Source organism: Oratosquilla oratoria, chromosome 9, assembly GCF_046742065.1.
Source record: "Oratosquilla oratoria isolate Oo_2021 chromosome 9, ASM4674206v1, whole genome shotgun sequence".
Classification (NCBI taxonomy): Eukaryota; Metazoa; Arthropoda; class Malacostraca; order Stomatopoda; family Squillidae; genus Oratosquilla; species Oratosquilla oratoria.
In genome coordinates, this window is record NC_134785.1 from 26,711,039 (window position 1) to 26,726,003 (window position 14,965).

Sequence of the window (14,965 nt, forward strand, 5' to 3'; positions counted from 1 at the left end):
GTACAGTGAGGAGCGTTCTCACCAGGAGATCTCTACAGACCCAAGACTTGAAGGGGATAGAGACGTAGAATCCTTCTGCATATCTTCACCCACTCTCAACCAATCACGTGCATTTAAGGGAAGGAGATTATGTATCACGTAGACGAGCTGGCCGAGAGGGTTTGGGGGTTCGAGTCCCTTTTGAGGGTCAACGCGTGACATCAGCACGGGTATGGTACCCGAACTCTGATAAAGGTTTTCATACCTAGCCACCCCGCAGACCTAATCACATATGAACAAAAATATATTGGTTTCCTTATAAATCTTGTTTTGAATAGAGCCACAGGGATAAAGATGTTAGATCCGCCTAAAACTAGGTTTTGAGTATATTGCCATAGAAATATTCTTTTGTGTTATATAGAAGATTTATTTAAGCGTGAACTGATTCCCTCTTTAAGTAGCTTTTCACAATACACATCTCTTGACAATATTTGCAAGTACGTATGGTCTTTGTAATATTGACCATATTAGGCAACTCCTTGGACGATATTGAAAGCTTATAATTACCAGCCATGAGGATATTGACAATTCAGTTCTTGTAATCAGGAAGCTTATGGTATGTGTTTCTGATTACCTCATGGCAAGGTCTGAGAGTTAGTAGACTTTGTGGTTCATCCTTTATGTGAATAAAAACATCTGGCGGGAAAGATATATAAAAAATTTAAATATAAATATTTTCAAACTCTTCATCATCATTAGTCATTTCGAGTTCATTGCTGAACGAAAGCTTCCTTCCACGAACCATGCAACCTTGTCAATTGCCCCATCACTCCTGCAGACTTCTCTAACTCGTCTCTCCACCTTCTGTCTGGTCTCCTTCTTCCACGCTTTCTTTCTCTTGGCGTCCAGTCAACAGCACAGTTGCTTCATCTCCTATCATCATTTCTGGTGACTTGCCATGCCTAGTTCATTCGTCATCTCCATGATATCTTTCGCTCTTATCTTTTCTCATACCTTTCTTCCTCCTCTCTTTCTCTCTTTTTTCTTTCCTCTCTCTCTCTCTCTCTCTCTCTCTCTCTCTCTCTCTCTCTCTCTCTCTCTCTCTCTCTCTCTCTCTCTCTCTCTCTCTCTCTCTCTCTCTCTCTCTCTCTCTCTCTCTCTCTCTCTCTATCTATCTATCTATCTATCTATCTATCTATCTATCTATCTCTCTCTCTCTCTCTCTCTCCTTCAGTTTTATTCCATGTTTCCTTGTTCATCGTCCCTATCCTTAGTTGGATTGAAGTATATAAAGCTTGCCACTAGGTCTGGGTCACGTGGATGGACTCCGACTTTGAGAGAAAACAATACTCGGACACCGAAAAGTAAAACGGAATATATGAACTAATAAATCAATCAATAAATAAGAGAAAGGAAACAAAATTAAATTAAATTAAACAAAATTGAATTAAACTAAACTCAAAATCAATAAATAAATCAATGAGTAAGTGAAAGGAAACAAATTAAATTAAATTAAACTAAATTAAGTTAAAATCAACTAGGGTACATGAAATGAAACGAAAATGATAAAACCAAATACATTTAAGAACCATTAAAAAAACAGTCCTACGCAAAGAAAGATTCTGAAACATGGAAGAGAGACGGCGAAAATTAAAAAAAAAAAAAATTAATGAAGAAAATCGGGAAAAGAATTGAAGAGGAACAGAACGCTGACGCAGGTGGATGGCAAGTGTGAACATTGACACATTAAAGAAAAACGAAATAGAATGAAACAAAGTGAAATAAGATGAAGTAAGAATAATGCAGAGTGTGGTTAACAGCGGGAGAGGGTGATACACGTAGACAGGATGATAAAAAGAAAATAGAAAATAAAAAAATAACCCTAAAAAAAGACGATGGCGAAAAGCGGTGGAAAGGGAAAGAGAAAGATAGGAAGAAGATTAGAGAGAAAGAGAAGATGTCGAGGAGAAAGGTAAATGGGGAAGAAAGATGATAAGAAGAAAAGAGGAGGTAAAGAAGAGGAAGAAAAGAAGAGCCCATTTAACATCATGTTTATATTAGAAGTCGACCAATTCATAAAACATATCTACGTAAAAACTAACATAAACATTCAAAATACCAGAAACTCATCAAAATCTTTGAGGATAGATATGTTATCATTTCAGTTTATCTGAAACATTTCACGATAACGTCAACCATGGCCTCAAGTCACGTGGATGACGCAGCCAAATATCTCACCTGGGCCTCATCATCTCATTCATTCATGTATTTCTTTATACACTTAATCATCTATTTATTCGTTTATCTATTTATTCATTTACCTGTCTATTCATTTGTTTATCTAGTGCTTCATTTATCTATTCATTTATTGATTTATTTTTATTTTTGGGGGGTCACAATGTGAGTTATGTTTATTTTTTATTCGTTTATCTATTTATTAATTTACTTGCCTATTTATGTATCTAGTGCTTTATCTATTTACTCATCTATTAATTTTTATTTTTTATTTTTGGGGGGTCACAAAGTGGGTTATGTATTTTTTTCTTTTCAAATACCGTGAATTAAAGAAAGAAAAGTGAGAAGAATATTTTGCATTAGCAATACCAGCGCTTCTTTCCACGGAGACACTAGTGCACGGAAGAGGTCGAGGCGTCGAGGTGGAGAGAAGGTAAAGGAGACATTTAAGGAGGGCATTATCTCTCTCTCTCTCTCTTTCTCTCTCTCTCTCTCTCTCTCTCTCTCTCTCTCTCTCTCTCTCTCTCTCTCTCTCTCTCTCTCTCTCTCTCTCTCTCTCTTTTGGGGGATGGGAGATAAGTCTCCAGTCTTAAAGGAATACCGAGTACCTCTGGTCCATAGAGGTGTCATAAAAGTCTCCAAGCCATGAAACATGTAGTCAAAATTCCCGAATGGGGAGTTGGAAGAAGAGGAAGTAATGACGGGGGGAAATGTGAGGATGAGAAAAAAATCGGAAAAGGATGATAATAAGTGTTGTCTCAGATGTCACAGACTGGAAACCCGTAGCCCCCAGTAGACGGCAACTGTCCTTGGGCTCTGTTGCCTGTTTGGTGTCTGTCTGGGTCTGTTTTTGTGGCACCGACGGACAGATGAACGAGGATATCAGTCACCGGTTGTCAACTCTGTGAAAAAAAGAGACCGAGTGCCTGACCCTCGGGGTTGCACTCCGAGGTGGAAGTGAGGGGGTTGAAGGGTTTTGAAAATAACCAGAAGGGAGATGATTGTACCTGACGCCTGTCTCGCAGGTATCCGTCACAGGTCCCCGAAGGAGAAAGGAAATGAGAAAAAAAGATGGAGTTGAGGTCGAATCAGGAAAAAAGGGGAAAATATGAGGAAGAAGCAGAGAAAGAATAAAATGAAAGTGAGAAGGAGGAGGAAGAAGGCAGAGAGCAGAAGATGAGTGAAGAGAAAGAGGAAAGGGAAGAGCAAGATAGCGAGAAAGGGAGAAGAAGAAGGAGGAGGAGAAAGAGGAGGAAGAGGAGGAAGAGGCGAAGGAGGAGAAAGAGGAAGAAAATCGAGAAGAGAAGGAAGGTAAAGAGGAAAAGAGAAGGAGTTGAAGGAGCAGGAGGAGGGGGAGGAGAAGGAGAAGGAGAAGAAGGGGAGGAGGAGAAGGAAGAGGAGGAGAAGGAAGAGGAGGAGAAGGAGGAAGAAGAGGAGGAAGAGGAAGAAAATCGAGAAGAGAAGGAAGGTAAAGAGGAAAAAAGAAGGAGAAGAAGGAGCAGGAAGAGAAGGAGGAGGAGGAGGAGAAGAAGAAGAAGAAGGGGAGGAGGAGAAGGAAGAGGAGGAGAAGGAGGAGGAGGAAGAGGAGGAGACAGGTTCTTGCCGCTTCGTATTGCGCAGGTGAAGGATTTGGTGGCGAACTGTGGCGAATGTGGTGAAATGTGGTGGGATGTGGCGAAGTATGTGGTGGCCAGGTGCCTGCCGCCGTTGACACCAGCTCCAGGAGAGCTTGCTTCGTCTTTTGTTTTGTCTAATTTATTTATTTATTTATTTTATTTTTTTGCTCTATTTTGTTTTATTTTTGTTTTTATTTGATTTCATTTTATCTTATTTTTGTTTTATTTTTTATCTTATTTAATTTCAATTATATTGTATTTTTTATTCTATCTTATTCTATTTTTGTTTTTATTTTATCTTATTTTATTTTTATCATGTTTTTTATACTATCTTATTCTATTCTATCTCATTTTGTCTTAATTTTTCACTGTCATCTATTCATTTAACTACTATTCTACCTATTCGTTTGTGTATCTATTCAATTATAATCGTTTATTTCTTTTTCCATATCTTTATTATTTTATCCAATCAATTTATTTGTTTACGCTTTATCTAATAATTAATCAATTCATTTAACTATTATTCCATTCTACTCGTCTATTTGTTGATTTATTGATTTATCATTTATTCAGTTTCTTTGTTTACTCATTTATCTGTCCATTGATTTATTTGTTTGTTCATTTATTTGTTTATCTAATCGTTTATTTACTTATTCATAGATTTATTTATACACTATTTATTCTTATTCATTTACTTATTCATTCATTCATTTGTTCATTCACTATCTATTCATTTACTTACCTACTTGTTTCTTTATTTATCTAATGTACCTCACGAGGACGTGCACTAACGACCACCGGTAACTGCCACTTGCCCCTGCTATTCTTGCACACTCCCCCCCCCCCCCAATGTTGTCCTCTCCTAGATGGTGGCACCGTCACTCTGGTCTCTTGTGTAAATATTTATTCTCCCCGATTTTCCTTTCGTCTCGATCTGCCATCGCATTCCTATATAGTACCTGGTACGCCCCCCCCCCTCTCTCTCTCTCTCTCTCTCGTCTTCTTCTTCTTGAACTTCTCCTTCTACCTCTTCTTCTTCTACGTTTGAAGGGGCAAAGAAATAGATTAAATCTCTCTTTCTCTTTATCTGCCTCTCCATCTATTTATCTATATCTATCTCTAACTATATCTCTATTACTCTATCTCAATCACTACCTCTCGCTCTCTCTCTCTCTCTTTCTTTCTCTTTCTCTCTCTCTCGTCCTCTTCTTCTTCTTCTTCTTCCTCTTCCTCCTCCTCGTCTTCTTCTTCTTCTTCTTCTTCCTCCTCGTCTGAAGGGGCAACGAGTGACGTGGTGTTGAGGGTGACGTGGTGGGGTCGATTGCTGGTTGAGGTGGTGGGGTGGGGGTGGGGTGAGGTGGGTCAAGACCAATTTGTTCCTCGTTCAAGTAAAGGGGAATTTGCGACGTAACGATGTGACGTCAGAGACTGATCGATCGCAATTACGTCAGCGTTCGATCGGGGAAGTCGACGCGGCAGAAATGGAGATTGAGGGCTTCAATTGGGCTTTCGCCCCTTTCGTTGCGTCTTTGGCTCTTCATTTTGGTCCGTAGCTACAGGGTTATGAATGCACACTCACACAAATACATACACACACACACGTACACACACACGCGTATCACTGTAAAATTTAGACTAGGCGTATTACTCATATAATTACTCTATTGTATTATTGTCAGTGTATCACTGCTATTTCAATAAACCTATTATTATCATCATTACTATTATTATTATTATCATTATTATTATTATTATTACTATTATTATTATTATTATTATCATTATTATTATTATTATTATTATTATTATTATTATTATTATTATTATTATTATTATTATTATTATTATTATTACACACAAACGCACACACACACACACACACACACGAACCCGGACGGCGGTCCGGGTTCGAATCCCGCCCAGGGTTGAAATGATTTCAGTATCGCTGCTCTGCGAGCCGTTACTCCAACTCTCGTGGACGGGGAGTTGGTGTGTGTGCGTGTAAGGTTACAGCATTACTCATAGATCGGTCATATATGAGCTCTGAGCTCTCTTCCGAGAAGGAAATAGCCATCGATCACGAGTCCAACACGTGATGCAAGACCATGGTGAATCACATACATACACACACACACACACACACACACACTCGGCTCGGTGGCGGATTGGTAAACCACTGGCCTCACAAGCCAGAGAACCGGGGTTCGATTCCCCGGTCGGGCGGAGATAAGTTGGGTTTGTCTCCTTTCACGTGTAGCCCCTGTTCACCTAGCAGCGAGTAGGTACGGGACGTTAGTCAAGGAGTTGTGACCTTGCTGTCCCGGTGTGTGGTGTGTGAGTGGTCTCAGACCTACCCAGAGATCGGCTAATAAGGAGCTCTGAGCTCACTGCCGTAGGGTGGTGTCTGGCTGTCTCGACAGAGACTGCAGCAGATCCGAGGTGAATACACACACACACAAACACACATACATCGACAAGCTTAGAAGGTGATATGGCCGAAGCTCAAACAACACATGAGTTCAAATCTAAATATGATGATTGGAAATCAAGGATATAGAAACTTGGAACTGTACAAGAATTTGAGTCTAGGTATCATAGAAAATTAGAGAATAGGAGACGGGACCAGTGTTGGTCCTTTACTAATTAGGTAAATAAAATTAGGTAAATACACACACACACACACAAACACACATACACACACAGTATTGCCCATAGATCGGACCATATACGAGCTCTGAACTCCCTTCCGGGAGAGTAATAGCTATCGATCACTTGAGTCCAACACGTGATCCAAGACTGTGCTGAATCACACACACACGTGCGCGCGCGCGCGAGCGTTGCTCTTTCCCTGTATAGTTAAGTAAATAGAATTAGGTAAATTCGCGCGCGCGTGCACACACACACACACACACACATACACACACACACACACGTTGCTCTTTCCCTGTATAGTTAAGTAAATACAATTAGGTAAATTCGCGCGCGCGCGCGCACACACACACACACACACACACACACACACACACATATGTCTATATGTATGTACGCATATGTATATGCATATGCGTGCATCTCCGTGTAGGTGGTTTTAAGTTAGAGTGTTCATAAAGTTTATGACAGATGATTACGATCAACTGTTGACGTCGAAGGCTAACCCATCTGTCAGGTGTAACTAACAATTCAAGCCACATAAAGCACATAGTGTCCCAAGCCTTGAAGCTCTCCTTATTTGTGTAAAATTTATTGTATATTTATCAGAGGCAGTTGGAGTTATTCGATGATATAATGATATAGCTATCCGGTGGAGGACTACTGATTTATAACACTGATGGTACAATCAGATACAAAAGTGTGGTAGAGTTTTTATGTAGGTCATCTAATTACTGTCATTTGATTCCATTTCAGGTTTGGCTGAGCTTGACCATGACCTTGACCCTACATATATATATATATATATATATATATATATATATATATATATATATATATACATATATATGTGTGTGTGTGTGTGTGTGTGTGTGTGTGTGTGTGTGTGTGTGTGTGTGTGTGTGTGTGTGTGTGTGTGTGTGTGTGTGTGTGTGTGTGTGTGTGTGTGCGTGTGTGTGTGTGTGTATGTATATATATATATATATATATGTATATATATATATATAAATATATATAAATATATATATACATATATTTATATATAAATATATCTTGATTCTATGGTAGAACTTTTTGTGAATTATTTAAGAAACATTAAACTCTTTGAGACAAATAGTTTGTTTTGATAATTTAGTATCTTTTATCATTCTTTTATATGTTCTCTAACGGGAATCTTTAATGACATTTGTGAAGTTAATCTGAGAACTCAGAACAAACGTTTTACTTTTATAAATGATGTGTTTGGTAATATTTTATTCATTTATGAATTCATTTATGTATTATTCATGTATTCATTTATTCATTTATCTATCTATATACTTATTCATTTACTTGTTTATTTATTGTAAAAAATTGAAAGATAAATATTTTTTTTAATATTTTTTAGTTAGATGTACTGTTTCGTCTAGATACTTAGGGGAACAGAATTAGAGGGTTTTGAGGAACATGCCTGAAGATATACTTTTCTTGACTGAATAATGGCTGAAAAAATAAGTTGAGAAATTAGTCAACATCTAAATCTAAGGACGAATTTCTTCTCATTGCGAGATCAAGAAAGATTGTGCCATCTTTCCTTGATGTTTATAAGAGATATTTTATTATTAGAATTGATTATCATAAAGCAATTATTGTCCTTATATTTTGTCTAACTTACGGCACCCTACCGTTTTTAATCAATCGTCTTCGGAAATGTGTATGTAAAACGGTACCGTTATGTGAAACAGTTATGTGTTAATGCTATATTTCATGAAATAGTATCCCGTCAATGGTAACAAGATGGCCCACCAGTGAAATATATTTTATATCTTTTGGCGGATGATCTCTATCCCAGTAGTTAAAGTTTGTTCCCTATGTGTCTTTATTCCTGTGTGGCACTGTTCGGTTCTTCATTCCTGTGTTCCCGTGTGGTCAGTGACTATGTTGATATTTATCTAATCATTTCTTTGCGTGTCTTTTTGTAATCTTATTATTGCGTGTGTGGCTCTCATAAACGAATCTGTAATTGTTTGTCTCGGTGTGCCATGTATTCAGCGTTTTCAATTTAATCATAATCTTACATTTGTTTCCTTTGTAATGCGAGTCTTCATACCTGTGTTTCAGTTTGGTAGTCTGATAATCAGTTTCATTTTACTGTACATTATTCACTTATTCTAATTAATTTATTCATCTGCTTATTTGTTCTTGTGTAAACCTAGTTATATGTTTCAATTTCCGCCACGAAGTGTGAACAATTTCGTTAGGAATTCGTTGTACGTTCTGTTGGTCCTGCAATATCGTCGTGTTTGCAAGCAACAACTCTTTGAAGGCCTAAGAGAACAAAGAGTTGATGTTTCTGATGTAAGAGTTCTTATCTGTTAATGGCTTCTAATGAATATCAAATTTGTCCAAGTTTTATTTGTGAATTCCATGTACTACATTCAAGTATTGTGTGAAAAATAAGTTGCAAATTGGACTCGTTTATATTTTCCAATAATATGCTGACGTTCTCTTCATTGTTTGGAAAAAATGGGTTATAGTCATATATATATATATATATATATAATATATATGTGTGTGTATGTATATATATGTATATATATATGTATATATATATATATATATATATATGTGTGTGTGTGTGTGTGTATATATATATGTATATATATATACATATATATACATATATATGCATATATATACATATACAGTACATATATATATACATATATAATATATATATACATACATATACCAAGGTTTTTCCCCCTTACAAGGGGGGTAGCCAAAAAGAAAAAGGCATAAAATCATTCCCATCCATTCCATCCCTGAATACACTCCACACCCCTCCACCCTCCCTCTTATCTTAGCACCTCCTGAATGACGGGTCATCCCTGCACCTTGTCCACTGCCCTGGGTCAGAGGCAGTGTCGCAAGACACAGCACATCCACAGCAAGGCCGCTTCATTAAATCGGCGACCCCCCCCCCCTCTCCGTCCTCCCATTGCATAAAATGAGAGGACGGGGAGAAATCCCTTCGGGCTGCGTCAAATTTTGCTCACACATACTACCTCACCCCCCATCCACCCGCCCATTCCCCTCATGCTATCACAACATCATCCATATACAACCATTCTCCATTCACCCCTGTCTTCTGTCCTCTCCCGTCCTTCCTCAACAGACATTCCCCTCTTCCCCAAAGCCCCCTTCACCCCATCCATCCACCTCATCCTAGGACGCCCCCTCATGTTCACTCCCTCCACATCTGCCTTCCATACCTCTTTTACTAGTCTTTCTTCACTCATTCTTTCCATGTGTCCAAACCATCCTAATATTCTTTCATCAACCCTATCTCCCATCTCCCTTTCCACCCCCGTTCTCCTCCTCACCTCCTCATTTCTCACTCTATCTAGCCTAGTAACCCTCATCATACTTCTCAGACACCTCATCTCAAACACATTCAAACTCCTCTCTTCTCCTCTTATGTTCCATGTTTCTGCCCCATACAGTGCTGTTGGCACAATCACTCCTTCATACAGTCTCCTCTTAGCATCCATTCCCAAATGTCTATTCCTCATTACACTCTTTAATCCACCAAGGCATTTACTCGCTTCTCTCAATCTACATTCTACCTCCACTTTCACTCCACCTTTCCCTGCCACATTTGCACCCAAGTATCTAAAACTATCCACTTCCTCCAGTCGCTCTCCCTTAATGCTCACTTCCAGTCTACTGCCACTTTCACCCCTTGTGCATCTCATCACCTTACTTTTACCCACATTTATCTTTAGCTTTCTTCTATCACATACTCTCCCAAACTCTGCCACCAACTTCCTCAATCCCTCCTCCGATCCTGCCACAAGCGCAGTGTCGTCCGCAAACAACAACTGGCTCATCTCCCACTTTTCTCCATTTTCTTTAACCATCTCCAATCCCTTGCCCACTACCCTTGCATTTACCTCTCGCACCACCCCATCCATGTATAAGTTGAACAGCCAGGGTGACATAACGCATCCTTGACGAAGTCCCACCTTTACCTCGAACCACTCACTCTCTCCATTTCCAATCCTGACACAAGCTCTACTATTCTCATAAAAACTCTTGACAGCTCCCAGAAGCTTTCCTCCTATCCCGTATATCTTCATAACCTCCCACAATGCCTTTCTGTCTACCCTATCATAAGCCTTTTCCAGATCCATAAAAGCCCAAAAAACATCCTTCCCCTTTCCTATAGCTTTCTCACATATCTGTCTTACCACAAAGATCTGATCTACACAACCTCTACCTGTCCTAAATCCACACTGTTCCTCACCAATTACTCCATCTGTTCCTCTCCTAATCCTCTCAACCAAGATCCTCCCATAAGCCTTCCCAACTACACTCAACAAGCTAATCTCTCTGAAACTACTACATTCACACTTGTACCCTCTCTCCAACAAACATTTAAATAACCTCACCAACCAGTCCACCATCACTGTACCTCCCTTTTTCAGATATTCCGCATGGCATCCATCCAGACCAGGTGCCTTACCTGCTTTCATCATCTTAACAACTGCCTTCACCTCATCCTTCCTTATTTCTCCTCCATTCTCCTCATTCACCACTCTCATTTTCTTCGCACTTCCCACTGCAGCAATCTTTCCTTCCCTATCCTCCTTCACATTTAGCAACTCCCTAAAATATTCTGCCCATCTTCCCCTTACTGCCTTCTCTTCCATTATCATCTCTCCATCTGCACCTTTTACCTTTTCTTCTCTACTTGATTCGCCTCCTCTTCCTCTCTTAATTTCTTTCCAAAACATCTTTTTATTACTTTCAAAATTTTCTGTCAAACTCTTACCCCATTTCACATATGCTCTCCTCTTTGCAACCTTTACCTTTTGCTTTACTTCTCTTTTCTTTTCTTTGTACCTCTCATATGACTCCCTCGTCCTATTTTGTAACCAATCTGTGAAAGCTCGCTTCTTCTCTTCTACAACCTTTTTTGTTTCCTCATCCCACCATTCACTACCCTTTCTTCTATTTCCTCCTGTCCTTCTTGTTCCACACACCATCCTTGCACACTTTATGACTCCTTCCTTGAACCATCCCCATTCCTCCTCCACACCCAGCTCTACTCTATCCTTTACTCCCTCCCACTCCTCCTTCAGCTTCTTTCCGTACTCCTTCTCCTTTTCCTTCTCATTCAAAGAGTTCACTCTAAGAACCTCCCTACCTTTTGTCCCTTTCCTCTTCCTCCATCTATCCTCCACTTTCAACTTACCTTCCACCAAAAAATGATCTGATATTTGCCCACCCTCTCCCCTTAGCACATGTACATCCTTAACTCTTCCTATCATAATCCTATTTACCACTACATAATCCATTAGTGCTCTATCTACCACCTTTCCCTCCACCACCCTCTCCCATGTGTACTTATGCTTGACTTTCTTCCGAAACACTGTATTTGCTATCATCAACTCTCTTTCTAGACACATTTCCACCATCAACTCTCCACTACGATTCTTTCCTGGGACTCCACATTTCCCAACCACTCCATCGATTGGACCATTTCCCACCCTAGCATTAAGGTCTCCCAGTACTATCACATTGACATTTCTTCCCAAATCCTCTATGCACTCGTTTGGATCTGTCCAAAAGGCCTCCCTTTCTTCTACACTCTTCTCACTGCCCGGCCCATATGCACTTACAAAGACCCACATCTCCTTCCCCAGTTTCACATTCATCCACATTATCCTTGAGGAAACCTCCTTCCACTCCACTACCCGTTTACCTATCTCTTCACTTACTAGAATGGCCACCTCTTCCCTCCCTCGCCCTCTCTTCACTCCTGATAACCTCCCACTTATTAGTTTCACTCAAAGCCAACACATCCATCTTTCTTCTCACAAACATACTACCTATCTCTTCCCTTTTACTCTCATCTGTACCACATCCACGCACATTAAAAGACCCAAACCTTAGGGTGCTGGTCCGAGGCTTTCCAGCCCCTCTTATGCCTTCTTTTCTTTTTTTAGGAATTTCCCCTGTGGGGCTACAAGGAGAAGGATGCCTAGTCCCAATCCCCGTCCCTTTCTTCTCGCCTCTTACGATCCAAGTGGGAATACTTGGTGGCAGTATTCTTTTCCCCCACCACAGGGAATTCCCCCATCACAGAAAAGGAATACTCAGAGAAATGGTACAGGACAGCAACAAGGGGTTGGAGGACAGCATAACGGAGGGACAGTCGTAGTATAAAAGTGTCATCATTTCTCTATGAACAGAGTTTTCCTCTATCATAGACAAAATTATGTGTGGCTCTGGTCCGTAGGGGCGCCCCATATAGACCCTAAAGTATCAACTGCATGCTACTTTGCCACAATAACAAGCAGCCAATACCCCATACCCCATATATGTGTGTGTGTGTGTGTGTGTGTGTGTGTGTGTGTGTGTGTGTGTGTGTGTGTGTGTGTGTGTGTGTGTGTGTGTGTGTGTGTATGTATGTGTGTGTGTGTGTGTGTGTGTGTGTTCTCGCAAACTTTGTAATTATGCTATTGGCGTAAACTGAGGTTTATGATGTGTTGTGAGTCTGTGACATGATTTTTTATCACATAAAGTACTTGAGTACAAAGACATGAACTTGGACTGACGTAAGTACATTGTACTTGGAAAATATTCAGTTACTTGGACTCAAGTACAGTCGCCTGCACTTCGACCCAACCCTTACAAACTCACACACACACACACACACACACACACACACACACATATATATATATATATATATATATATATATATATATATAAATATATATATATGTATATATATATATATATATATATATATATATATATATACACACATATATATGAGACTATAACCCACTGTCGGAGAATGAGATAAGATGGACTGAAAATCTGTATATTTCGACCACTATCTGGTCCTCTTCAGCAGAATGGTACATAGTGTGGAATATGAGAATAAATATAACTAAGAGGGTTACATCTGGGGACAGGGAAAAGGGGGGACTCAGGTTATATATCCTTGATGAGGTCGGAGCGGTGGTTGACTGATGGTGAGGTCAAGTCCGGCTGCTTTTGAGATGGATTTCATTGCAGCCATCCAAGTTACATAGTCTGGGAACAACTGGCCTTTGGAGGTATTAAAATTTGGAATATGTTTAATAAGGGAGGATTAAAAAAAATTCTTCGAAAAATAGTGTGAGATTTGTAGACGATGGCGGCATTATCCCAGTCCATACGATGATCCTCTTTGCTAGTACTGTATATATATATACATATATATATATATATATATATATACATATATATACATATATATATATATATATAATGTATATATATAAATATATGCATATATATATACATATATATATCTATATATACATTTATATATATATATATATATATTACCATTTTGCACCAAGGCTGTCCCCTTAGCTAAATAAAATCGTCCAGTATTAACTGTCAAGTGTGTCATCGAAGCCAAGAATATAAAGAGAGCTACAAGATAACGTCAGACGATTCTATTCCTCCGCGTAAATTCGGGATCGAATAAATCTGATTGAAGATCACAATATCTCCTCCGAGATATTTGTTGTTGTCATTGTAGGTGGTCACTGTTATACCACCACGTTTTTCTCTTCTTGTGTTCCACAATTTTCTATTCCGTCACTTCTCTCTTCTTCATAACTACTCCATGCATATGTACAACGACTCCGCCCTTCCTATCTCGCCACATCATCCCTCAAAAAAAAAAAAAAAAAAAAATCACCCCCACACTCCAGACGTCCTTCCTCAAGATGAATCCCAAACACCTTGAAGGACAGCTGCACGAGACTCAATTTTAGCCATATCAGATATAACTGACTTGGGTTCTGAAAATATTGTTATTCAATTATGTGAATTATCGGTTTCACTGTGCCTGCATTGTCACGCTCGTCTGTTAGAGATGCTATATTTTTCACGGCACATAGTTTTTCTCTTTGACAGTTTATTTTCCAACTTGACCACTTCCAACCAGTCCTTCCAGCAACTGAAGGTGCTCTATACTGCCTTCAAGGCCGAAAATGTAGAAGGGGACAAGAAAGACATGGAGGATAAGAATGAGGAAAAGAGAAACGTAATATTTCAGTAGACACCCAACCGATAAAAAAGAGAAGTAAAAATAACAAGTCGGACGAATACGAGAGAAATGAGGTCGAAGAAACAGAGACGGAAAGTGAAAAATGGTCGATGTGTTTGTTCGGGCCTTAGCCTTCCATGGCAGCCATTATAAACATTTACGTTAAATATATTTTCGCGTGGTTCTCTTACTGTGGGCGGAGAGGCGGTATGTGTGAGCAATGCAGGGGGCAGCGTCTGGTTTCCTGGCGCCTGTGCAGTGCAGAGCGAGTATATCATATTCCAGTCTGTGCAATGCAGGGCTGTAACTAGTCTTCTATTCAAAACACACAAAGTTTGTTTTACAGTGTACATCCATAAGCATATGTTTGAAACGCTTTCCCCAA

General features: G+C 39.4%; 1 protein-coding gene across 4 annotated transcripts in view; it reads left to right on the forward strand.

The window, feature by feature from the left end:
- The window catches only part of LOC143028277 (uncharacterized), a 1,448,808-nt gene that overhangs the window by 507,666 nt on the left and 926,177 nt on the right, over positions 1–14,965 (forward strand). The window lies entirely within an intron of this gene.